Source organism: Solanum dulcamara, chromosome 3 (assembly GCF_947179165.1).
Source record: "Solanum dulcamara chromosome 3, daSolDulc1.2, whole genome shotgun sequence".
Classification (NCBI taxonomy): domain Eukaryota; kingdom Viridiplantae; phylum Streptophyta; class Magnoliopsida; order Solanales; family Solanaceae; genus Solanum; species Solanum dulcamara.
In genome coordinates this window covers 60,458,288-60,484,180 of record NC_077239.1, presented here as the reverse complement: position 1 = coordinate 60,484,180, position 25,893 = coordinate 60,458,288, and the positions used below count along the sequence as shown (strand labels likewise).

The 25,893-nt window shown below is 33.2% G+C and overlaps 1 pseudogene; it reads right to left on the bottom strand.

Annotated features, from left to right (window-relative positions):
• Nucleotides 1–6,573: 6,573 nt before the first annotated feature.
• Nucleotides 6,574–7,643, bottom strand: LOC129883592 (histidine kinase 5-like; annotated as a pseudogene).
• Between the last annotated feature and the right edge of the window lie 18,250 nt (nt 7,644–25,893).

Genomic DNA, 25,893 nt, shown 5'->3' with positions numbered 1-25,893 from the left:
ATTTAACTAATAATGTATTTAATAGTTGTTATTACTAGTCCAAACATGACTTTCTAATTTTCGATACATATCATTAGATTTCTAACAATATGTAACAAATAATAAAAAATAAATTTTAAAAGATAATTAAAAATTTAAAATGGAAAAGCAAAAAAAAAAAGGTCTAACATAATTAATTAACAAAATATCTATCCCATAAATATAGTGATTTGTAACATGATAGATTAATCCCTAGATTTTCTTCCAATTAGTTGGTTACTATATTGGTTGTTATCATAAAGTAGGTGTTCCTTCTTCCTATTTCTTCCTCCTTATTCCCTATCAGTTGGTTATGATTTAGATTTTTTAAATTTCATCATGAAAGTAGTAGTGTGTATTCAATTTTGATTCAATATGGAGGTGTAACGATCTGAACCGTCGTTAGTTAGGTGAGGTTGTTATATCGAAAAAAGACGGTTTAAAATTAATTTCAACTTTTTAGAGAAAAAATCAATTTTAGAAAAAAGGAGTCGCCACTTAATTTTTTAAAGAAATTAAGAAAACTTAATTTAAAAGACCCTAACAGATTTAAGTCTTAAAAATTTAGAGAAAACAGGTACGAGGTTCTTATTTCCACTTTGAGAAGGTGTTAAGCATTCAAAGTGGCCACTAACGCGCGGTTATCCGACGATTTGAAAATTATTTGACTAACTTTTAAAAATATTAATTTAAAATGAAATGAATACTTTAGAATTATTTTTTTTTAGAAAAAAAAAAAAGATTAAACTTAAACATTGAAAATAATATAGATGTATATATAAAAAAGTAAAAGTTTATCAAATAAATAAGTAAAGGTAGAAAATCATTTAAAGAGTAAACTTAACATGAATTGGTTTATCTTTAGGGGAATCTAATTAGGTTAAAATAAATTAAAATTAATATCTAGGAAAGTATAACTAACATAAGTAACTAAATTATTACAACCCGAATCAATATAAATACAATAAATAATACATGAACAACAATAATAATAATAAGAACAACAACAACAACAATAATAATAAGAACAATAATAATAATAATAAGGACAACAATAATAATAATAAGAACAACAACAACAATAACAACAACAATAATAATAATAATAATAATAATAATAATAATAATAATAATAATAATAATAATAATGATAATAATAATAATAATAATACTAATAATAAGAACAATAATAATAATAATAAGAATAACAATAATAATAACAAGAACAACAACAATAATAATAACAAGAACAACAACAATAAAAATAACAACAACAACAATAATAATAATAATAATAATAATAATAATAATAACAACAACAACAATAATAAGAACACAATAATAACAACAACAACAATAATAATAATAATAATAATAATAATAATAATAATGATAATAATAATAATACTAATAATAAGAACAATAATAATAATAATAAGAATAACAATAATAATAACAAGAACAACAACAATAATAATAACAAGAACAACAACAATAAAAATAACAACAACAAAAATAATAATAATAATAATAATAATAATAATAATAATAATAATAATAATAACAACAACAACAACAATAATAAGAACACAATAATAACAACAACAACAACAATAATAATAAGAACAACAATAATAATAATAGTAATCAACAACAACAATAATAAAAAAAACAACAATAATAAGAACAACAATAATAATAACAACAACAATCAAGAATAATAATAATATTAATACTAATAGTAATCAACAATAATAAAAACAACAACAATAATAATAACAACAACAATAATAATAAGAACAAACAATAATAATAAGAACAAACAATAATAATAATAATAGTAATAATAATAATATCAAACTACTTGGAAAAATAATGAACAAAACTAAGTGTTTTAATAAAATAATCCTAACATATTCTAGCTAATTAACTCTAACACATGCTAGCTAATTAATCCTAACACATGCTAACTATAACAAATTTATATCATTAATTTTAATTATTCTTATATACATACTAACTAAAAAAAAAAAATAAGACTATGAATCAACTAAATATAAAACGTGAAACAATTAAGTAAAATAAAACTGAAAAAATATTTTACCTCTTTCCGGGCCAAGATTGAAAACGATGAGCGGAAGACAACTTCACCACCATCCAATAGCTTGATGGAACTCCAATCTACAAAACAAAAAAAAAAGATTTTTAAAAAAAAAGTTTAGACTCGAACCTTCATGGGTTCTTAGCCTAAATTTCAACTTCAATCTCCTATTTTCCGTGAAGAAAATATAGATTGAAAGCTAGAAATTTTCACAACTTTTAGGCTGGGGACAAAAGTCCAAAATCCTAGCCAAGTTAAGAAAATTTCTAACTTTGGGGTGGTTAAAAAACCTCCTCCTTCTTCCTCTTCTTAATGAAAATATGAGCCTTTATATAGGCTCCAAAAACCCCAAGTTTTCCATGTATTTTCGATGTGGGAGTTTGGGATTTTTTTTTTTTTTTTTTTTTTTTTTTTTTTTTTTTTTTTTTAGAAAAAAAACTAAAATTTTCAAAAATGCAAACTATAATTAAACTAACCTAACTAACATTGTATTTAGTAAAAAATAAAATCTTTTAAGGTAATTTTTGAATAACCACATAAATATTAATCAAATATATAGTTATATAGAAATATGTATATTATACTAAAATTTATAAAAAGATAAAAATAGTTAAGAATAATATGAAAATATATATTTTTTTTTTATAAAAGCTAATTGTTTCAAAATGTTCAAATTCAAAGAAACTCGATAACTAATTTGCGTTGTGGATGGCCAAAATTGGGTGTCAACAGCTGTCCCTTTCTTTGGATATGATTGATAAAAGAGATCGTGGACAAAGAAAATTGACAAATCCAATTTTGGCCGACTCCATTTTCATCTTTTTGAAAAGGGGTTGGTACGAGTTTTGAATTATGAATGAACCCCGAAATAACCACACGCCTTCCGCTGTCCCTTTCTTTGCATATGATTGATAAAAGAGATCGTGGACAAAGAAAATTGACAAATCCAATTTTGGCCGACTCCATTTTCATCTTTTTGAAAAGGGGTTGGTACGAGTTTTGAATTATGAATGAACCCCGAAATAACCACACGCCTTCCGATAGAAATGTAGTTTATTGTGGTGGAAGTCGTTTCCTTAGCTCGTGTCCTATGAGTTTGACATTATTCTTTGGACTGTATTCCAGTTCGCTGCTAAAAGGATTCTACGTTGTGCTGCATCCTCTTTGATGTCGTTCGCACTTTCTTTCATCCTCTTTGCATGTTGGAAAAATCCTCATTGATTCGTTGGTAGGATAATGCTGCACTATCGGTAGGATGGTGATCCATTGATAGGATACTTGAAAAAATAACTATCTGTCCATCGGTAGGACAAATGAAGATCCATTGGTAGGATATGTTGCATGTCCATTGGTAGGACGAATGAAAATCCATTGGTAGGATATATGCAATGACCTTCTTGGCAATGAATATGCAATGACTCTTTTGGCAAATGAAAATGCAATGGCCCTCTTGGCAAATTAAAATGCAATGACCCTTTTGGCAATGAATATGCAATGACCCTCTTGGCAATGATATTACCACCTCCGGTAATATAATATGAATAAAATAAAATATGAATGGCCCTCTTGGCAGATGAAAATGCAATGGCCTTCTTGGCAATGATGAATGCAATGGCCCTCTTGGCAATGATATTACCACCTCCGGTAATATAATATGAATGCAATGGCCCTCTTGGCAATGATTATGCAATGGCCCTCTTGGCAATGATGAATGCAATGGCCCTCTTGGCAATGATATTACCACCTCCGGTAATATAATATGAATAAAATAAAATATGAATGGCCCTCTTGGCAGATGAAAATGCAATGGCCCTCTTGGCAATGATGAATGCAATGGCCCTTTTGGCAATGATATTACCACCTCCGGTAATATAATATGAATAAAATAAAATATGAATGGCCCTCTTGGCAAATGAAAATGCAATGGCCCTCTTGGCAATGAAAATGCAATGGCCCTCTTGGCAATGATGAATGCAATGGCCCTCTTGGCAATGATATTACCACCTCCGGTAATATAATATGAATGCAATGGCCCTCTTGGCAATGATGAATGCAATGGCCCTCTTGGCAATGATATTACCACCTCCGGTAATATAATATGAATGCAATGGCCCTCTTGGCAATGATATTACCACCTCCGGTAATATAATATGAATGCAATGGCCCTCTTGGCAATGATATTACCACCTCCGATAATATGAATAAAATAAAATATGAATGGCCCTCTTGGCAAATGAAAATGCAATGGAAATGAAATGCATTGTCATCTTCTTGGATGATTTGACAATTTTTTTTTTTGTATTATTATTATTATTATTATTATTATTTTTTTTTTTTTTTTTTTTTTTTTTTTTGAACAACTCGTGTTCGTTGGAACTCATGTCTTTGATAGAAGTTATACGAGGCCTCGGTGGCTCGCAACTTGAATTTGAGTTCGCTTCATTCTAGCAATGTTGGAGATTATTTGAAGTTGACTTCGAACTTCTGACAATTCTTGATGGAATTTTTGAGATCTTCTCAAAAATTCTGTCCCAGTTGCATATATTAACATGATCTCCAATCTTGACTTGCTGGAGATAGTATCTTCTTCTGAATTTTTGAGAAGATCTCAAAAATTCTGTCCCAGTTTTCATTAAAAGGGAGAAATGAAAATCTTACGGGGAACATGACCGAGCCATTGTGGCGCCTACATATCCTGTTGGTGCAGGAATCAGGTCAAATGTAGTTCCAATTCTCTGGATGATGAATGCTGCAAAATCTGAGACAAGATAATCAGTAGACACATGTGTAATATGAGCATAATGACATGGAAAACTGTATTACTTACAACATTTCCAGCTTAAAACACGAGATATTCCACCAGTTTGATATGGACGATCCAATGAAGTAAAATAGGCATCTCACATCAATGGGATTACCCACTTTCAAAGGACAAATGCAAGAGTTTTTTTTTTTTTTTTTTTTTTTTTTTTAGTGAATGTAAAGAGATAGTCAAATTTTGACTACAATTGGTATCAACAGTTAGGAATGCATAGAAATATTTCTCATTTCCTTTCTCATAACTGAGATTGACTTCAAGGTAATTCTTATAGCTTCAAGTAGTACCTCAAACATACTTAAGTGTCGACAAGATTTTTTCATCCTGCTTCCAACAAAGGTTTAGAATTATACCAATCATCATGTTTCAAGTGCCCTCACAATAAAGAAAGTTCTATTTCGCACATATATGAAGTGTTTGATTTTGAGAACATTTTACAAAGTGCACTCACACTCTCAAGAAAGTTCAACGCATGCAACTGTGATACCATATGCTTGGCCTGCATGTAAGTCTCCACTAATGTGAGAATATTTGGAATGAGATCATATAGGGCTTGTTTATTGGTTTGTAATGTAGGCTAAGGGAACGGGTGGGATATTAATTTGGGGTAAAAGTGACTTAATCTCTCCTTGAGCATCACACTGAATTTGTGCTTTTGATGATTGATACGCCTTTGACGTCTAATCCTCTTTCTTTTGTCTCAACTTCTTCGAGTCTTTATTTGATAGAGTTTTTCCTCTTTTCACCTCTTTCTTTTGTCTTGACTTTTTTGAGTCCTTAGTTGTTAGAGCTTTTCTCTTTTTGTTCCTTTTTGAGGTTTCTCCTTTTTTGTTGGAGTGGTTTCCTTTTTGTCTTACATCGACCTTGTAGGAGGTTCTTTTTTTTTTTTTATGAGAAAGTCGTCTTTGCTTTCTTGACTTTGGAGACTTTACGTCTTTTGCCTTTGGCAATTTCGAAGTTGGATCTTCTTCTATAATTTGCGCGTCTTTGGTGCGCTCAAGGAGGTTGGGCCAAGAGAGGGATAGTGCATGTAAGCACTCAGAAGGGAAAGGGCTAAGATGTGGTTGTCCAAAGAAAAGGTTTTAGGCTCAAAGTGGGAAAACTAGGGATTAATGTTATTTGGTAGGCTCTGAAAGGCACAATCGGGTCAAAAAAGGCCTACAATCCTTTCTCAAACCAAATATAACTCAGGATTTCGCCTCAACAAACATATCAGGCCAAGTTCTAGATCAACAGTGCGATGCAATTGAATTTTAATCTAAAGCTCACCACACAATGCACATGAAGCTATGAGGTTGGTTATATTCTTACCTTGAATGCCCGCAAGAGAATTTTCAAGCATCACAAAAGTACGAATGAAAGATACCAACAGAAGCTATGGTTTACCACAAAGCCAATCATTTTCATCATACCAAATATTTCGCATGCTCCTAACTGTATTCGTTCCAATCAAGAAGATATGACACTTAACATATGTACACAATTTATTATTTTATTTATTTTATATTTTTTAATCATTTTTTTTTATGAAAAAAAGAAATACCGAACCCAAGAAGGGCTGCCTACGTATCTCATCGAGATGAGAATCAGGTGTGCGTAGTTCTTGCAGATATGATATATAAAATAATTTAGAGCTTTAGACAAACTTGGTGTGGTCTTCCAATGTTAATATTTTCTGTGGAGATGCTGCAGCGTGCTTTATAACCTCCCTTGGTCGGAATGTTGTGGCTTCCAACTTCATTACTCCTGAATCGACTTTGGAAAGGTCAATGATGTCATTTATTAGTTGAAGAACCAAATCTTCTGAAGACAATATTACATTCACAAGCTGACGATGTTCCTTATCCAATTTTATGGTAGAAAAAATCTCGATCATATTGACCACTCCTGACAAAAGGATCTAATCTAATGAGACATGGTTGCAAGCATTTGTTTTTCTCGCATAGTTTTCTCTGTTAAGTTCAGTCTCCTTGGCTTTCTGTACAACTATCTCTTCTTGCAATTTTGCCATTTTTTTTTTCTCTTTTCCTTATCTGATCAGTTATCTCCATTCCTATGTAATTTACACCAATTGTCTCTCCTGCCTTACTGAACACAGGTTCAACATATATTAGAGAATTCTTTGACCCAAATAATCCCTTCTTTGCCGATATTCCCCTTTCCGAAACCTCTCATTTGAAGTCTCGAGATTCCTTTACATCAGTACTAGTAAAATCTTTACATTTATTTATTGATGATGTCCTCTTCATGCAGACTTTGACAAACAATTGTAGATAACATAACTCATTGTCCTGGTGACGGGTAATAACGGGTGCATTTTGGAGGACAAATTGTACGAAATTATCTGTTTTTTTCAGAATCTGGGATAATTCTTCTACTGGAGAGGATTGTCTTTCAATGTTTTCTATGCTTTCCTATAATTTCTCAATTAGTATTTGCATCCTGTTGAACACTTGTTTCCAATAATTTGTCCAAATATTTAGCTCTCTGCTTTCAGTATTTTATGTTGTCATACTCAGTATCTATTTCTTGTTTATCTTGAATTTTTACATCATTTTTTAGGAGACTCTTGGAATATGTATCTCTTTAATTTTTCATCTAATATAGACGTTGGATGTTTATCACCCTATATCTTTTTTCCTCAAATTGATACTTCTCTAATAAATCCAATTTCTTGAGCTCTGGTTATTGTTGTTGTGTTTTTCTTAAGGATTGTCTCTTATGATTTGAATTCTTCCAACTATTCAAAGAATCATACATTGTTATAACCATCCCCGACTATTGTCGGGGACAGTTTTCCTGCAAAGATATGAGAAAAGTGTGAAAGCGGGGCCATTCGATAAAAAAAAATAAGTAACAAGATATAGGAGTAAGATTTTATAGTCAAAGACTCCCCCGATTTATCTTTCAGGCTGTGTATTGGTGTCTTGTGAAATTTAATGTCATCGTTATTTCCCATTAACTCTTTGTCTCGTGATCCCCTCTCTTGAAATAATGTCGTCTCTTCTGTGTACAAAGAAAACTTCTTAGTTAGGGAGAGGGAATTGACCTCCAAATTGAGATCCTTTCATTTATCGCATGATGTCCTTTGATAACAGCCCCTACAAAGAAAGAAACAACTTTGTTGAACCCTCGATCTTTGAGAAGTAAGCAAGTTTGTTTTCCGACATAAATTAGTCTTTCCCTGAAAAAGAAAAATAACTCAAAAGCCAAAGTATTAGTTTGTGCTTATAATAATTAATGCAAAATATCACATAAAGAATTAAACACATAAATGTTGCTTTGTTTTAAGACAAACTAATCTATGGGTGAAGAAAGAGCAAACGGACAAAAATTAATTTTATGATAAATGTGTGAGAAAAGTTGACTTGTGAATCACAGATTTTTTTTTTTTGCGTTTCAACTTTTGTACCCTTGTTTTTCTTAGATGCAGAAAAAGTTCTTAATTTCTTTGAAAGAATGAGGAAAACTGAAAACTTCAAAAACAGGGACCGAGCCTTGAAAGACTGCCTACGTATCTCACAAAGGAGAATTCAGGTCCTACGTAGTTCGACCACTTGATTTTTTTTTTATGGATATGAGAAAACAAAGTTTATGATTTGAGTGCAAAGTTCGAATTTTGTTAGGAAATTAAAGACTCATTGAATATTTGGACGCACTATCGATAGTGACTCGATATTTATGATATTTATGCTTATGAGGCTCTAAAAAAATCTAAAAGAGTGGACTAGCATGTCTCCAAATAAAGCAACATATTCACAAAACAGTTATAGCATATAGCACACAAACAATTATTGCGCATCCTAAACAGATATGTGACCTTTTTGTGCCAAAGGTAGGCCTAACGATTTGAAGGATGTATTACGTCATTTGAAACATTCCATTGCCCCAAAACTTATATTTATACAAATATTATGAATAATTTGAATGGGGATACATAAATGGAAAAAAGGGATATAAATAATCAGTCCCACGCAGGGGTACAATCCTAACTAAGCCTTCGTGGAAAATCCTTCTTTCTTGATTTCTTGACATCTCCGAACGCCAACGCCTTTTGGATGAAGTGTCATTTACTGAAGGTCCTTCTTTGACTTGACTAAGCTACAAAAAAAAAACTCCCAGCCCCGAGGAACAATGGTTTGCCAAACCGCGTATAAAACCTTCAAATTTAAACATATAGGTATGCTTGTCCATTTAGGCCGAGGGCCGTTTTGAACTCAAGGTGGTCTTTCTAATGGGCCCAATACGCCTTGGGTATGGGGTCGTCTTAGGCCAATGCACTAAATTAGGGATTTGGCTTTGCTCTACGCTAGGTTGACTAAGAGTGGCTTTTGCAAGACTGGTAACCCAAGCGGACAACTCAGGCTGGAACTTACGACAACCATTGGACGCATGGCGTATCAATAAATTGTCGATCATTCCGAAAAGGGTTAAGTATAAAAAGCCCGACTGCGGTACCGCAAAATCGTTCTTTAATATACTATACATTAAATAGGAAAAATGCTATGAAATACAAATAACAATTTAATATATAAATTAAACACATAATTGCACAATTAAGGAAAAACAAAAATTACTAATTATTACAAACCCAAATAGTTAGTCAAATAAGCAATCAAATCTAATGGTTAGAACCTAATTAGTCCCCAGCGGAGTCGCCATTTCTGTTATATCGAAAAAAGACGGTTTAAAATTAATTTCAACTTTTTAGAGAAAAAATCAATTTTAGAAAAAAGGAGTCGCCACTTAATTTTTTAAAGAAATTAAGAAAACTTAATTTAAAAGACCCTAACAGATTTAAGTCTTAAAAATTTAGAGAAAACAGGTACGAGGTTCTTATTTCCACTTTGAGAAGGTGTTAAGCATTCAAAGTGGCCGCTAACGCGCGGTTATCCGACGATTTGAAAATTATTTGACTAACTTTTAAAAATATTAATTTAAAATGAAATGAATACTTTAGAATTATTTTTTTTTAGAAAAAAAAAAAAGATTAAACTTAAACATTGAAAATAATATAGATGTATATATAAAAAAGTAAAAGTTTATCAAATAAATAAGTAAAGGTAGAAAATCATTTAAAGAGTAAACTTAACATGAATTGGTTTATCTTTAGGGGAATCTAATTAGGTTAAAATAAATTAAAATTAATATCTAGGAAAGTATAACTAACATAAGTAACTAAATTATTACAACCCGAATCAATATAAATACAATAAATAATACATGAACAACAATAATAATAATAAGAACAACAACAACAACAATAATAATAAGAACAATAATAATAATAATAAGGACAACAATAATAATAATAAGAACAACAACAACAATAACAACAACAATAATAATAATAATAATAATAATAATAATAATAATAATAATAATAATAATAATAATAATGATAATAATAATAATAATAATACTAATAATAAGAACAATAATAATAATAATAAGAATAACAATAATAATAACAAGAACAACAACAATAATAATAACAAGAACAACAACAATAAAAATAACAACAACAACAATAATAATAATAATAATAATAATAATAATAATAACAACAACAACAATAATAAGAACACAATAATAACAACAACAACAATAATAATAATAATAATAATAATAATAATAATGATAATAATAATAATACTAATAATAAGAACAATAATAATAATAATAAGAATAACAATAATAATAACAAGAACAACAACAATAATAATAACAAGAACAACAACAATAAAAATAACAACAACAAAAATAATAATAATAATAATAATAATAATAATAATAATAATAATAATAATAACAACAACAACAACAATAATAAGAACACAATAATAACAACAACAACAACAATAATAATAAGAACAACAATAATAATAATAGTAATCAACAACAACAATAATAAAAAAAACAACAATAATAAGAACAACAATAATAATAACAACAACAATCAAGAATAATAATAATATTAATACTAATAGTAATCAACAATAATAAAAACAACAACAATAATAATAACAACAACAATAATAATAAGAACAAACAATAATAATAAGAACAAACAATAATAAGAATAATAGTAATAATAATAATATCAAACTACTTGGAAAAATAATGAACAAAACTAAGTGTTTTAATAAAATAATCCTAACATATTCTAGCTAATTAACTCTAACACATGCTAGCTAATTAATCCTAACACATGCTAACTATAACAAATTTATATCATTAATTTTAATTATTCTTATATACATACTAACTAAAAAAAAAAAATAAGACTATGAATCAACTAAATATAAAACGTGAAACAATTAAGTAAAATAAAACTGAAAAAATATTTTACCTCTTTCCGGGCCAAGATTGAAAACGATGAGCGGAAGACAACTTCACCACCATCCAATAGCTTGATGGAACTCCAATCTACAAAACAAAAAAAAAAGATTTTTAAAAAAAAAGTTTAGACTCGAACCTTCATGGGTTCTTAGCCTAAATTTCAACTTCAATCTCCTATTTTCCGTGAAGAAAATATAGATTGAAAGCTAGAAATTTTCACAACTTTTAGGCTGGGGACAAAAGTCCAAAATCCTAGCCAAGTTAAGAAAATTTCTAACTTTGGGGTGGTTAAAAAACCTCCTCCTTCTTCCTCTTCTTAATGAAAATATGAGCCTTTATATAGGCTCCAAAAACCCCAAGTTTTCCATGTATTTTCGATGTGGGAGTTTGGGATTTTTTTTTTTTTTTTTTTTTTTTTTTTTTTTTTTTTTTTTTTTTTAGAAAAAAAACTAAAATTTTCAAAAATGCAAACTATAATTAAACTAACCTAACTAACATTGTATTTAGTAAAAAATAAAATCTTTTAAGGTAATTTTTGAATAACCACATAAATATTAATCAAATATATAGTTATATAGAAATATGTATATTATACTAAAATTTATAAAAAGATAAAAATAGTTAAGAATAATATGAAAATATATATTTTTTTTTTATAAAAGCTAATTGTTTCAAAATGTTCAAATTCAAAGAAACTCGATAACTAATTTGCGTTGTGGATGGCCAAAATTGGGTGTCAACAGAGGTCAAAAATTTTGTGAACTAAGTTGATCCGACCTTTACCATCCCACCATGGCGGGATATTCCCACCACAACAGTGCCGCCATGGCAGCATAGGTAGCGGGACAGTTGGGGACAAAATTAAAATATGTGAATTTTTATTTCCTCCTTCTTTTCTCAAGTGCCTAAATAGGCGAGGGTCACCCAAAAACCCTCAGAAAAGCTACTCTAGGCCTAGAGAGAAGGGAGGAAGAGATTTCTAGTGCAAGGAAGGCTGCAAACCACGGATTTCAGGTCCGTCTCCACTATTTCTCCGTCTGAAAGTCAGGAATCGTTTGATAATCCTCCTACAGTTGCTTGGAGTCCAGGTAGTCTAGGTTTTCTCTAAATTGAGTAGTTTTAAATTTGTTCCCACGCATTTTATACCGTAGTTAACTGGAGATTCCATGATTAGGCCTTCGAGCACGAAATTTGAATGCCTAAAAGTTGTTACTACTGTGTAGGATATGAGTGTATATGTATATGGGACTTGACCAGCTTATGACTAGTGGTAGTGGTTTAGTAATCAAAGGTAGACCCTCATAATAGCGGTTTAGAGGGCCAACGACTCTTATGAGATTAACTAGTAGACCCTTGCTGGGTTAAAATTGAGCTCTTGGAGCTTGAAAGTTATGAGGGGGGAAGGCTCAATATTAGTTATTGACGTGTATCAAGGGTTAAACTGGTATTAGTAATTGTAGGTGATAGTTTACATTTCTGTCTGTGCTACATGTGTTCGTTAATGTAATTGATAGTATTGTCTGCATGTGTGAGACTAGGAAAATATAATGAACTTGGTGAAATGGCTATTGTGACCAATTACATGAAATGAACCTGTTACTTGATTGTGCAAATATGTGTATTACTTACTATAGACTGTGATTGTGGTTGTAACTGTGATTGTGATATTGGATTCCGTCACATACATATATTGAATCGGGTATCACGTTCTGACACACACACACATACACACATACACACACACACACACACACATATATATATATATATATATATATATATATATATATATATATATATATATATTGAATCAGGTGTCACGTTCTGACACAAACTAACAGCTTGAGTATGAGTTCCATGAGAGAATCATTGTTTGATAGGATACTTGTGATTAGCTGTGATTTCATAGGTGAGGACGGTGGTATTTGAAATTGGCATAATTGTAATTGATCATACCCATCCCGTGAATAATTAAGGTGAGAGGATTAGAGGTTGAATATACCTGTGTTATTACATTGTAGTAGAATTGACCCTGTGAAACTGTAAGTTGCTCCTAAAATGGTGATAATAGTGTGTTCTTGCATATGTTTATTTTTATCATATTGTGGTGATTATATGTACTCAAGATTCTAGGAATGGAAAGTGTTAAGTGAGAATCAGAAGGGTTGATATGGGAATGAAATGACTGGGCTAGTTGGGGAGAGAGTTCAGTCTGGAGTGGTTAAAAAGCATGTTATGGTATACTATGTGGTCAAGGACCAGATTGTGGTAGTGAAAATTTGTTTAAAATATGGTAAGAGGATTATATGGTTTGGGGCGACGGGTAGTCGAAAGTTCCTCCATATGTTACAGAAGGGATGGGCCTTGGTCTGTATTAGAGTTGGCAACAGACCAACTATAAGTGATGAGGGTTAGGCTTGAATGACACTAAAGAGGTAAAGCGGGGATGGTAGAATTTCATACATAAATATTAAATGGTGTATTTTCTTAAGTGCATGCTTACTCTTGTTAGCTGTTGTATCTTATGCAGTGGATATTGGGTTGACCGATGATGTCTATCAGTACTTGTTGTTTGCATTGATACTACTCTTGCTATGCCACTTGACACATTCTGGTTGTAGGGTCAGTGATGTTTCATATGTGAAGATGAAGATGAATCTCCAACAGCTTCTACTTTTACTTCCTCATAGTGGGAGCCGTGTCATTAATCTATTTTTATATTGTATCTTTAGAAGCTCTTCTACCTATTTAGACTAGTATCCTTGAGGGGTTAGAATGTCTCCTCGTAATCAGCCTTTGGGTTTTATTAAATAAGTATTGTGTTTTCTTTTCCTTTTTGGCTGTATTTTGATATTTTGTTAAGACAAAATATGGAATAGACTTTTGCGGATTGGTGTGTCGACGTCCACACCTAATCCTCGAAAAGTTATGAAACATTCTAGGAAGTCATTTTCATTCTTCTCTCTTTTTGTGTGGTATGTCACTTGTGGTATGAGTTGAGTCTAATTGATATCTCTGGATTCCAATTGGTATCTCAACTAAGTAAAACTGGATGCTATTATTGCGTCGAAAGGACACAAGCAAGAGAAATTGGAATCGAGAATGTTCCAATTGGTATCTAGCCTTAAAGGCTGTGTAAGTGCATAAATGATCAACTGATGGTCATCCATGAAGCGAACTACGTAAATGAGTTGACTTGCTTATGTGAAGTAGTGTTGCCTGCTTGATTGACAATGTATGGAGTGCACTTATACGAATAATATGATGTGTGAATTGTGCTTGCATGGATAATATGATGTGTGGTGAACTTTATGTTTGATAACGCTCAAATACACTTTTTATAATTTAAAGTGTAAGCGGTCATTGTCAGTAAAAATACCCAACTAAGAGATAGAGTCAAATCTCACAAGGAACGATTTAATAATAGAATTCAAGTATGAAGTACGTGAGTGTTCTAAATTATTGTAGAGTTGGAATAATAAAAATGCGATATAATATAAATTCTTAAGTTCCAAATATCAATTAGAAGAGTTTGGTAATGTATCAATAACAAGATCAATAGAAACGGAGTTCAAATAAGTTTTAGGAGACTTCCAAGGTAGGTGCGTAGTTAGACAAGTAGCACGAACGTTGGTAAATGCATAACTCAATATCGTTAAATATCAATGGATAGGCTAGGTTAGACAATCATATAAGAAGTATCTTTCAATCACAAGTCGTCTATCCATGCAAGCACTCTCGAACCTAGACATGACTGCTAACAAAATTAACCTAATCCTTAGCATAATCTTCTTTGTCGAGAGAGATTTACTGTAATATTCGGGTGCGAGAAAGATAGAGTACGACATAATAAGATGAATAATTAGCCTTGGTGAATCCATTGGTTGTGTCACGCCCCGGGAGGGTACCCTAGACGTAACCGGCACTCAGAAACCATTTCTGGCTTTCAAGCGAACCACATAGCCTGATCACACATCCGTTTATTCATTCAATCAACAGAAGATTTAAAAATAAAGAAATAATTTGGCGGGCAATCCAAATCAATGATCTAACTCAAGAAAGAAAGGCCATGAGCCAACAAATCAAACTCCAATCTTTGTCATTAAAATAGTTCGACAAAAATAATTCAAGAAGAGAAAATACTCAATCGACCCATCACTATCTAGTCTATGAAGCCTCTATCACTACTATCTATTTGGTGCCAATGACATGTTCATGGCTACCTCAAATTAAAATAGAAGGGCTAACTCGACGCAAGAATACATAAGCGATGTCCTCCGAATGTAGGGAAGGACTCACCAATACGCTGAGTGTGTATTGATCCTCGATGATGCTCCTATTAACGATCTCCTAAACCTGTCTCTGCATCATGAAATGATGCAGGTCCAAATGGACGTCAGTACATGGAATGTACGAGTATGTAATATGGCAGAATGGAACATACCTCAAGGAAGAATAACATCGGTCCAAATATCTCAAATCAGAAAGATAAGAGAGATTCAAATAAGGCGTCATAAGTCTAAAGTAAGAATACATTTGTAGACAAAGACTAATCACACATCATACAATCCAATCCAATCATACACAATACCTAATCCGATCATATAAAATCAACTCAACAATCAACTCAACAATCAACTCAAAGGACTCAACTCAATAAATATGCAAATTAAATTATGCAATGTTTTACAATCCAACTCAATCATCAACCAATCTCAATCAAACCAATCATATCATGCACAAACCACTCAATTTGGGAGTTTCTCTAACCAATAAAAATCCCACCACCTATATATAGGTGATGCACAACGAGTCACGCCGTTGCTCCGTCCGCTCATACTTGCCAAGGTATGAATAGCTCAAACCAATCATGGATCCGTCAATTAATTAAGTCCTATCCTTTCAGGACAATGAAATAAGGAAACATCCAACACGGTACAATCCCTTCCTACGTTGGCGGCGTAGTTTATGGGATTCGAGTATGGACTATACTCTTACCCAATTCGATGCTCAATACTCCTCCCAAGACTCAATACACGCATAGCTATTAAGTGAGTAAAGTATTTAAAATACTCATTTAGCCTCATCGGACTCTTTCAAATCAACTCATTTAGTCTCATTGGACTCTCTTCAAAACTCAATCAAATCTGGCCTCATTGGACCCTCTTCCAAATCGACTCATCTCCAATCATCAAACTCTTCTCTTTAAAAATCTATATAAATCTCAAAATTTACATTTTTAAGGAAAATAATGCTCAACTCATTTATACTCCAAATACTCATGTTCAAAAATAATTAAAAGACATATCAAACTCAACTCATTCTTAAACTCTTTTTAAATCGTAGATGAAAATAATCATCCTTTAAAACTCAAAATAGTATATGAATAGTTTATGCAAAAATGCTCACAATCATTTATTTAAAACTCCTTATCAAAAGATCATTTATTTTCAAAATGCTCATAAGACTCAAATCAAATCAAATTATGTAATTCACATATCACATGATCACATTAGACTCCAATCTACTTCATCACACAACATCATCATCAACATAACCTCTTCATTCACATCATCGTCAAATATCATCATTCACATCATCATTCACATCATCATCAAACATCATCATCACATCATCATCAAACATCTACTCCAAAATCCTTATTTAATTTCTACATTCCATTTATAGAAACAAAAGTGACATTCTAGCTCTACCAATGTTTCAATTCTTTTTATGTCATTCACATTCATAACTATTCCAATTCATTCTTTTCATTCCAATCAACACATATACACAAACCATCCATCTCAACTCAAGATAAATTATGACCAAAGAAATCTCATCTTGGGTTCATGTGAATGAAACATGAATCCATACTCTCAACAAAGCTCAACTCAAGAATATCGTCAACATATATAAATCTATATACAAAGATACATTTGTAGTAAATAATATGAAAGATAACTATTTGGTAACTCAAGTCATTTAAAATCATCACTCAACCAATAATATCTAAAAATATTCTATGGTTTAGGGAAAACTTTTAAGAAAACCTTCCTAAAAGGTTCAACTCTTTCACAACTCCTAACCAACACATCTATGGGCATATGGAAAAAATCAATCCATATTTTAGGTTAGCCTTACATACCTTGTGAATACTTTGAAGAGACCTAGTTGTTGGGTCTTCAATGGGAGACTTGAATCCTTGAAGCTCTTGGAACAAATCCTTGTTGGAAATGGAAAAGAAGAAGAAGAAGATGAAGAAGAAGAGATAGGGATTTTCTAGGGCTTTTTAGAGAGAGAGAGGGACTGAAAAATATGGTCCCAAAACATCCAAGGATAGGTATGTATAATTAGGGAAAAAGTCCAAGTTGCCCCTCTTCAAAAATCTGGAAAATTGGGCAAAAAGCTTGCTGGCGCTATAGTGGCGCGTCGCGCCACTGCAGCGCCAAGCCAAAATAGGCCTAAAACCCTGCACATCTAATAGTGGCGTGTCACGCCAAGGACCAAACTACTGAGGCTATTTTCTGGCGCTATAGTGGCGTGGGATGCCACTGGAGCGCCAAGCCTGAATTTCGCCCAAGCCTAAAATTCCTACAGTACTAGTCTGTAGTAAAATGGCCATAACATTTGACTCCGAACTCCAAAAATTGCAATCTTGGTGGCGTTGGAAAGAAGACTCAAAGACCTTTAATTTGGTAGGTCGTTGTCCACCCAGTTCATTATATTCTAGAATATATGGTCATTTGAAGTTGACCCTAATACTAACTCATCCAAAAAATTAATCGATTGGAGTTCTTTGGACTCGACTTGGTGTTAGAGATCCCTTATGACCCCTAAAAACATATAAAACACTCCAAATATTTAGGAATTAATCCTATCTCATATATAAAACTACAAGTCCTTCGATTCGAGTCTACACACATGTAAAGAAATATTTGAGTTTTTGCGAAAAAATTTCCGGGGTGTTACAGGTAGGTTAAGGGAGATTTTCATTAAGGTAAAAATAGTCTTTTCCCTATTTTCATAGGGGGAATGAATCTAGATAGTTTTTGAGCTAGGTTCCTAATCTATTTAATCCCCAAAGCTCTTAATTTTTCCTCATTCATTCACTAATCACCCATCCTAAAAATCTTCTCTCTACAAAAGGTTCTCTAGACCTCCATTGAAGACCTTGCAAGAATCTTCTTAAATTCTCCATTGATCTTCAAATTTTCTTCATAATTTGTATCCAAGGTATGTGAGATTCATCCATAGACCTTCATTGGACACAATATGACCAAGAAAAGCAATTGACCTGAGCAAAGATTCACACTTGCTAAACTTAGCAAACAAGTGACAGTCCTTGATAATCTGCAAGACAATCTTCAAATAATCGGCATGCTCTTCCTCACTCTGAGAATAGATCGAAATATCATCAATACACATAATTGCAAACATATCCAAATATTGCTTGAATACCCTATTCATCAAATCCATAAAATATGTAGGAGCATTCGTTAGTCTCAAAGATATAACAAAAAATTCAAAGTGACCATACCGAGTTCTGAAAGATGTCTTCAGAATGTGACACACTCTTACTTGGAGTTGATGATAACCTAATCGAAGATCAATTTTTGAAAAGTAGCTTGCTCCTTGAAGTTGATCGAACAAGTCATCAATCTTTGGAATGAGATACTTATTATTAATTGTGACATTATTCAATTACTAGTAGTCAATACACATATAAAGGGAACCATCCTTCTTCCTAACAAAGAGAACCAGAGCACCCCTTGGAGAGATACTCGGTCTAATTAAACCCTTATCTAACAAATCTGTCAACTGATCCTTTAAATCTTTCAACTCTGTCAAGGCCATTCGATAAGTAGGAATATATATATAGGTTGAGTATCGGGGAGAAGATCCATATCAAATTTTATTTCTCTTTTGGGAGGAATACCTAGGAGAACATCAGGGAAGACTTCTAGAAACTCATTAACGACTAAAACTGACTCAATAGTAGGAGCTTTAGAATTTGTATCTCTAACCCGGACTAGATGAAAAATGTAACCTTTGGAAATCATTTAACTAGATTTAAGGCACGAGATGAATTAACCTTTAAACATGAAATTTCTACTTTTCCATTCTAGGAATGACTTATTAGGAAACTGAAACTTGACCACACGGGTCCTACAACATATAGAATCATAATATTCATGAAGCCAATATCAAAATTGGTCATATCAAGCTCTACCAAATCATCTGAGGTGATTTTATGGAAAACTAAAACTGGGCAATTTCGATAGACTCTCTTAGCCATAATTGAATCACCAACAAGAGTATAGACCCAAAAGGTTCTAACAAGATCTCAAGACTAAAAATAAATTTCATAGAAAGATAAGGAGTAATAAATGATAGAGTAAAATCCAGATCTAGCAATGCATAAGAATCAAAGTCAAAGACTTTCAATATACCAGTCACAACATCGGGTGAATCCTCTAATTCTTGACGAGTTTGAAGAGCATAAAATCTATTTTGTTGCTGATTGCCACCCGAAGTAGTAACATGCTGATCCCGAAGATTGGTAGCCTGAGTCTTAGTATGGATCCTAGAACCACTCATACACTCTTTTGCCTGATGACCCTACTTTCCACACCTATAATACATATCCGATCCTGCTAATCATTCTCCCTTGTGGTTTATCCCACACTTCTTGCATGAAGGGATGACTTAACTACTTAGAGCTTTTTCTTGTACCTTAGGATTAGGCACCTTATCTTTATCAAATTTTGGAGTTGGAGCATTTGAAGAGTTTTGGTTGGAATACTTTCGATGAAACTAAGGACAACAATCATTCCTGGACTTACCTTGAGAGAAATTACCACCATCGGTTTGAGCCCATTTGGACTCTCTTCTAGACCTCTCTTTTAATTTTTCCTCCTCAATTTTCTCGGCATATGTCATAAGCCTCGAAATATATATCTCTTTAATAAGCATGACGGTCCTACATTCCTTGACCACTAAATTGAACACACCCAAAAAAACTTGCTAATCTGATCCCTTGGATCCACAACCATCAAAGGAGCATATTTGGACAACTTGGTGAACTTGAGGGCATAGCCCTTTGTACTCATGTTAATTTGGCGCAAATTTATGAACTCTTGCACCTTAGCTTCCATCAACTTCGAAGGAAAGAATCGTTCAAGAAAAACATCTTTGAATTCTTCCTAATCAATGGGACCATCATCCCTACTTCTTTTATCCTTCCATTGATCATACCGAACTTGTGCCTCTCCCTTGAGTTGATATGCTGCCAAGTCCACTTTTTCCACCGAGCTAATACACATGATGTTAATAATCTTACTAATACCCTCTATGAACTCTTATGGATTCTCATCCCCCTTAGAACTATGAAACTTAAGAGGGTTCATATAAGTAAAATCACAAACTCGGCTACCCACCGTACCTGCATTTGGGTTCACGGGAACTACCACCTCTTTGTTAACCTCAGTCGTCATGGCTTGAGCAAGAAATTGAAAATCGGCTCAAAACTCCACATGAGTCACTTGTTCATTTAATGGGGCATTTGGAGCTTGTTTCTCCTCTTCGACATTCATTCGAACAAGGTTCCTTCATGGAGGCATACTTTTGAAAATGCAAAGAGAAAGCATAAGGAGGATGCCTTAGAGTTCAACTCTATTGCACGATGAGATCATGAAAGAAGTGATGTTTTTCCTAATACATTCCATAGACTTCCATTCATAGATATAGCATGTTTCACACTGATGAAAAAGACTCTACTTATCATGGTATGTTAGACTCTCTAGGACACTTTAAACCTTATGTTCAGATTTTGTCAGAACCCAAGCTAGACCCTAGGTGCGACTAGCGATCGGAATCCCGAAGGACCCAACCAAGCCTCTTAGCATATTATACATGAGCATACATAAGGTAATTAAATCAATAAGCTAAGATATAGAAGTCGAAATATAGTCTCAATGAAATAGAACAAGTCTCAAACTCAAATGAAAGACAACATAGACTCCATAACATCCAACATGCCTCTACTAACTAGATGGGGGTGTAAGAAAAGCTCTTAGCTCACCCATGAAAACATATGGAAAGTTATAAGAATGATGAAAAATATAAAAGTCTTGTCCTCAAAGCATGAGTATTTACCAAGTATAGAAAAGTAAAACTCAACTCTAGCTATAAGCGAGAGGTGCACGATGATCGTCCGACCCTACATTATGATACAATGTAAGCAAAAAGTATGCGTTAGTACATGGAATGCACTAAATATGTGAGAAGTATGCATGAACAATAAATATAGGATATAATCAGTATGGACATGGGATGCATGACCATTATCTTAAAACATGAGTAAAACCAGGAAAACCTTAAAACATCATCATTATAGGGTCAATGCATCAAAACATCATCATGAGAACTTTATATCTTTTCATATACCGTGATGTGGGATAGGACCTTTTACCTATATATAAGATCATGCGAGCTATAACATGGAATCTGATGTGCCCCACATTGCAAAGGGGAAGGCTATTTTGCCAGGGTAGACTCCATAATGGTACTTCCTCTAACTCTGTGATATATATGGATCCACTAACTACTCTAGATTGGCACTATAAAACTATGAGGGAAATATACAGAATAAAGGTTGCTCCTAGGATTCCATTGAGTAGATACTATGGCTATCATACCAAACACCTCCTTAAAGTTTCCTCGATGCTTAGTCATTATCCCAATGAAATTTCATGAAAAATATAGTCATTAACATCATTAGGAAAGGTTATAATAGATACCAATAGAACATTATACAATAGATATAAAGGTAGCCCATTCATCATATTTAGCATGAGTGTGTGAGGAAAAACCCATCACAACCTTTAAACTTTGCTTGGAGCTTCATTGGAACATCATAGTTCATCATTGTCATTTATAAGCCTTGATAATCATTCATAAAACTTTATTGAAATCCTTCATAGTTCAACAACAATAATTCAGTGAAATTCCATAATGTAGGGTCTAGGAAGGGTAAAGTATACGCAAACCTTACTCCTACCAAGGTAGGATGACTGTTTCTGAAAGACCCTCAGCTCAATAAAAATATAAAAAAAGGTTAGATAAGGCTAAGAAGTTTATAGTATGGTTCATTGAAATTCAACTTGAAGTCATACAATAGATGTGAATTATGCATAATTTAATCAATAATCACAAGATATATCATAAGTGAAAAGACCCAATGCAAATTCATCAAATTAGGGCCTTTAGAAGAAGAATTCATAAGAGATTTTGAGAGAAAACTTGGGACTCCATAGGTGAAAGGACCCATGGATGCATTACCACATACCTCGAGTCTTAGAATCCCTAAATTTCTCTTGACTTAATTTTCTCTTTGAATTACTTAAGGAAGAAGAAGGCTCTTGAGAGATGGCTTTAGACAGAGGATTTTGGGTTTTGAGTGCTTAGGTTAGAATGAGAGGGATAATAGGGCTTATCATAGTTAATAGGATAGAATAAAACCCTAAAACCCGTCTATATTCATTAATGAGATCATAGGGGAAAGAACCAAACACCCCTAGATTTGACTGAAATAACACCTGTACTGAAGGGTCTTAACTGACCAGTTCTCCTTCACGCTCATAAACTAAAGAGGTTCCTGACCTTAGGGGGTTCATACTCCATGAGCCACATCATGTCTCTTGAAGAAATCCACGGCTCGTGGTGGGGGTCATGGTGTAGAAGAAGCTTACTTAGGGGGTTTGAAGGGGTGACCACCATGGAGGCCATACGGTTCGTAGTTCCTAACACATCCCGTAGTCCCCCTTATATCATTCATGGTTCAAGTTTCACCAAGCTGGAACACGATGGCTCTTCACGGACTGTAGTCCACTTCACGGCCCATGAAGGGCTCCGTGAAGGCCACTTGGTGCCAAAAAACTATATTTTTCTAGGAACTCTTTTATAAACCTCATTTTTGAACTTTCCAACTTCTGGAATCTTTCAAAATTACTCCCATGTTTGAATTTTGAACCTCATCAGAATCAACGATTGTTGGTGTGTCATTCACTTCATCAGATGCTTCATTTTTTAGCTTTTCGGCTAATTCATCACTTTCATACACAATGGCGTTCCCTTTGCTTGAGCTAGTCGCTTCATCACTTGATGTTTCATTTTTGACAACCGTTCCACTCCAAGTTAGTATAGCCATACATTATGCGTTGTTGTTCTTAGGATTAGCCATCGAATCACTAGGGAGACCACACTTAGTCCTTAGATTCAAGTGTGCTAAAATTTGGCCCATTTGGGCCTTAAATTTCTTTATCAACACCGAATGAGAGGTTACCATTTGGTTTAATGAAGAGAAGTCAACTTTTATCTCTTTGAGTACCTTATTCAAACCTTCTACCTTGTTGAGAATATGAGCAAGCATGTCCTTAGTCCAAAAAATCTCGGGATCGATATTTAATTCTTTGTGCTTTGGATGATCATGCAGAGGAATATACCAATCTCGTTCACCATGGTTTTCTCTCCAATCATTACCTCAATCATGCCAATGCCTTTCACGTTTTATCCAACCACTTTCCCCATCTTTGTTCAAACCTTGATTCCTACCCAGCCTTGGATAGGCCGGACAAAAACCCTCTGGTTGATTTGCTAGAAATTAAACCTCTTCGTTATACATTTCACCAAACTTAGCATCCTTCGGGCTTAACCCAACATTGGCATCTATCGCATTCAGAGGTTTATATCCTCCACCCATAACATATTTAGAGAGAAAATTGATTTGAGTCATTATTTTTGCCATGTTCTCATTTGGTTCATGGTTCTTTTCTAGTTGTTCTTTGGTCAGTCCAACATTGAGAGGAGACACAGAGTCTTTTCTTGTGTGCCATGCACGATTGAATTTAGTCATTTTATCAAGAAACTCTGAAGTAAATGGTTGGCATATGATACCACCCTAATAAGTTGATCAACCACACCTTTGTTCATTATATCAAGGCTACGATAGAAATATTGAAACAACATATTGTCCGGTAGCCCGTGAGTAGGACATTGCAAGAGAAACTTTTGAAACCTTAGCCAAGTCTCATGAATCGGTTCCCCATCAACTCTCTTGAAGTTCTGGATGCTATCCCTCAATTTAAGCATCTTGGAAGGAGGGAAAAACCATTCATAAAAAGCTTCTGTGAGCTCATCCCAAGAAGTGATTGAATCCCTTGGTAGCTCCACTAACCATTTGGTTTCCTCCCTCATAAAGAGAAGGAAAGTAACCTTAGCCGAATAGACTCCTATGAGATATTCTTGAAAAAGAAATGACTACACACATCCACGAAGTTTCAGATGTGGTCATGGGGGTCCTCATGAGCGAGTCCCCGGAAGAATCCCTTCATTTGGAGAAATTGCAGCATCCAACCAATAACGTTGAAGATTGCATTACCCACAATTGGGGGACAACCTTATAGCTCTATCACTACCTATTTGGTCCACATTTACATCTTTCATGTTCCCTATGTCATCATCTTGACCATGAAGACTTGCAGTGTTACTCCCGTGAATGCTCATATCATCACCTAACAAAGACAAAAACACGAACACAATAGTAAGGAGATTCTACTAGTAACGAACTAGATCACACACATCTTTGATAAAAAATTCTAATCATCTTGTCCCCGACAACGATGCTATTTTTGATAACGCTCAAATACATTTTTTATAATTCAAAATGTAAGCGGTCGTTGTAAATAAAAATACCAAACTAAGAGTTGGGGTGGAATCCTACAAGGAATAGTTTAAGAATATAATTCAACTATGAAGTACGTGAGTATTCTAAATTATTGTAGAGTTGGAATAATAAAAATGCAACATAGTATAAATTCTTAAGTTTCAAATATCAATTAGAAGAGTTTGCTAATGTATCACTAACAAGATCAATAGTAATGGAGTTCAACAAGTTTTAGGAGACTTCTAGGGTAGGTGCGTAGTTAGACAAGTAGCACGAATATGGGTAAATGCACAACTCAATATCATTATATATCAATGGATAGGATAGGTTAGACAATCATATGACAAGTATCTTTCAATCACAAGTCGTCTATCCATGCAAACACTCTCGAACCTAAACATGGGTGCTAATGAAATTAACCCAATCTTTAGCATAATATCCTCTCGAGAGAGATATTTACAATTGACAAATTCAAATCAATGGCTATTTGTTAATTCAACCACTTCACATAACCTTCTCAAGCCAAAATGAAGATATAATATAGAATTACGTTTGCAACCATAACTCATAAATGAATACATGCTAAATTAGCAAAACCCATATCAAATTTTCAAGTTTTGAGCTAATACGAAAACTCAAATTCAAAATTACAAGTCAACTACATAAATACCCCCTAGAAGGATGAGGTTTAGCTACAGATTGCAAAATTGAAAGAAATTTTACCAAAATAATTGTCACCCATTGAATTCAATAAGATTTCACTTCAAATTCCAAATTTCCAAGCTAGATTTTCCCAAATTCACCCAAAAACAATTATCAAAACCCCAATTAAAAAGAATGTCCAATTCTTTGTGTTTTGTGGAGTGCAAAAGTACCACATTCTCTCTC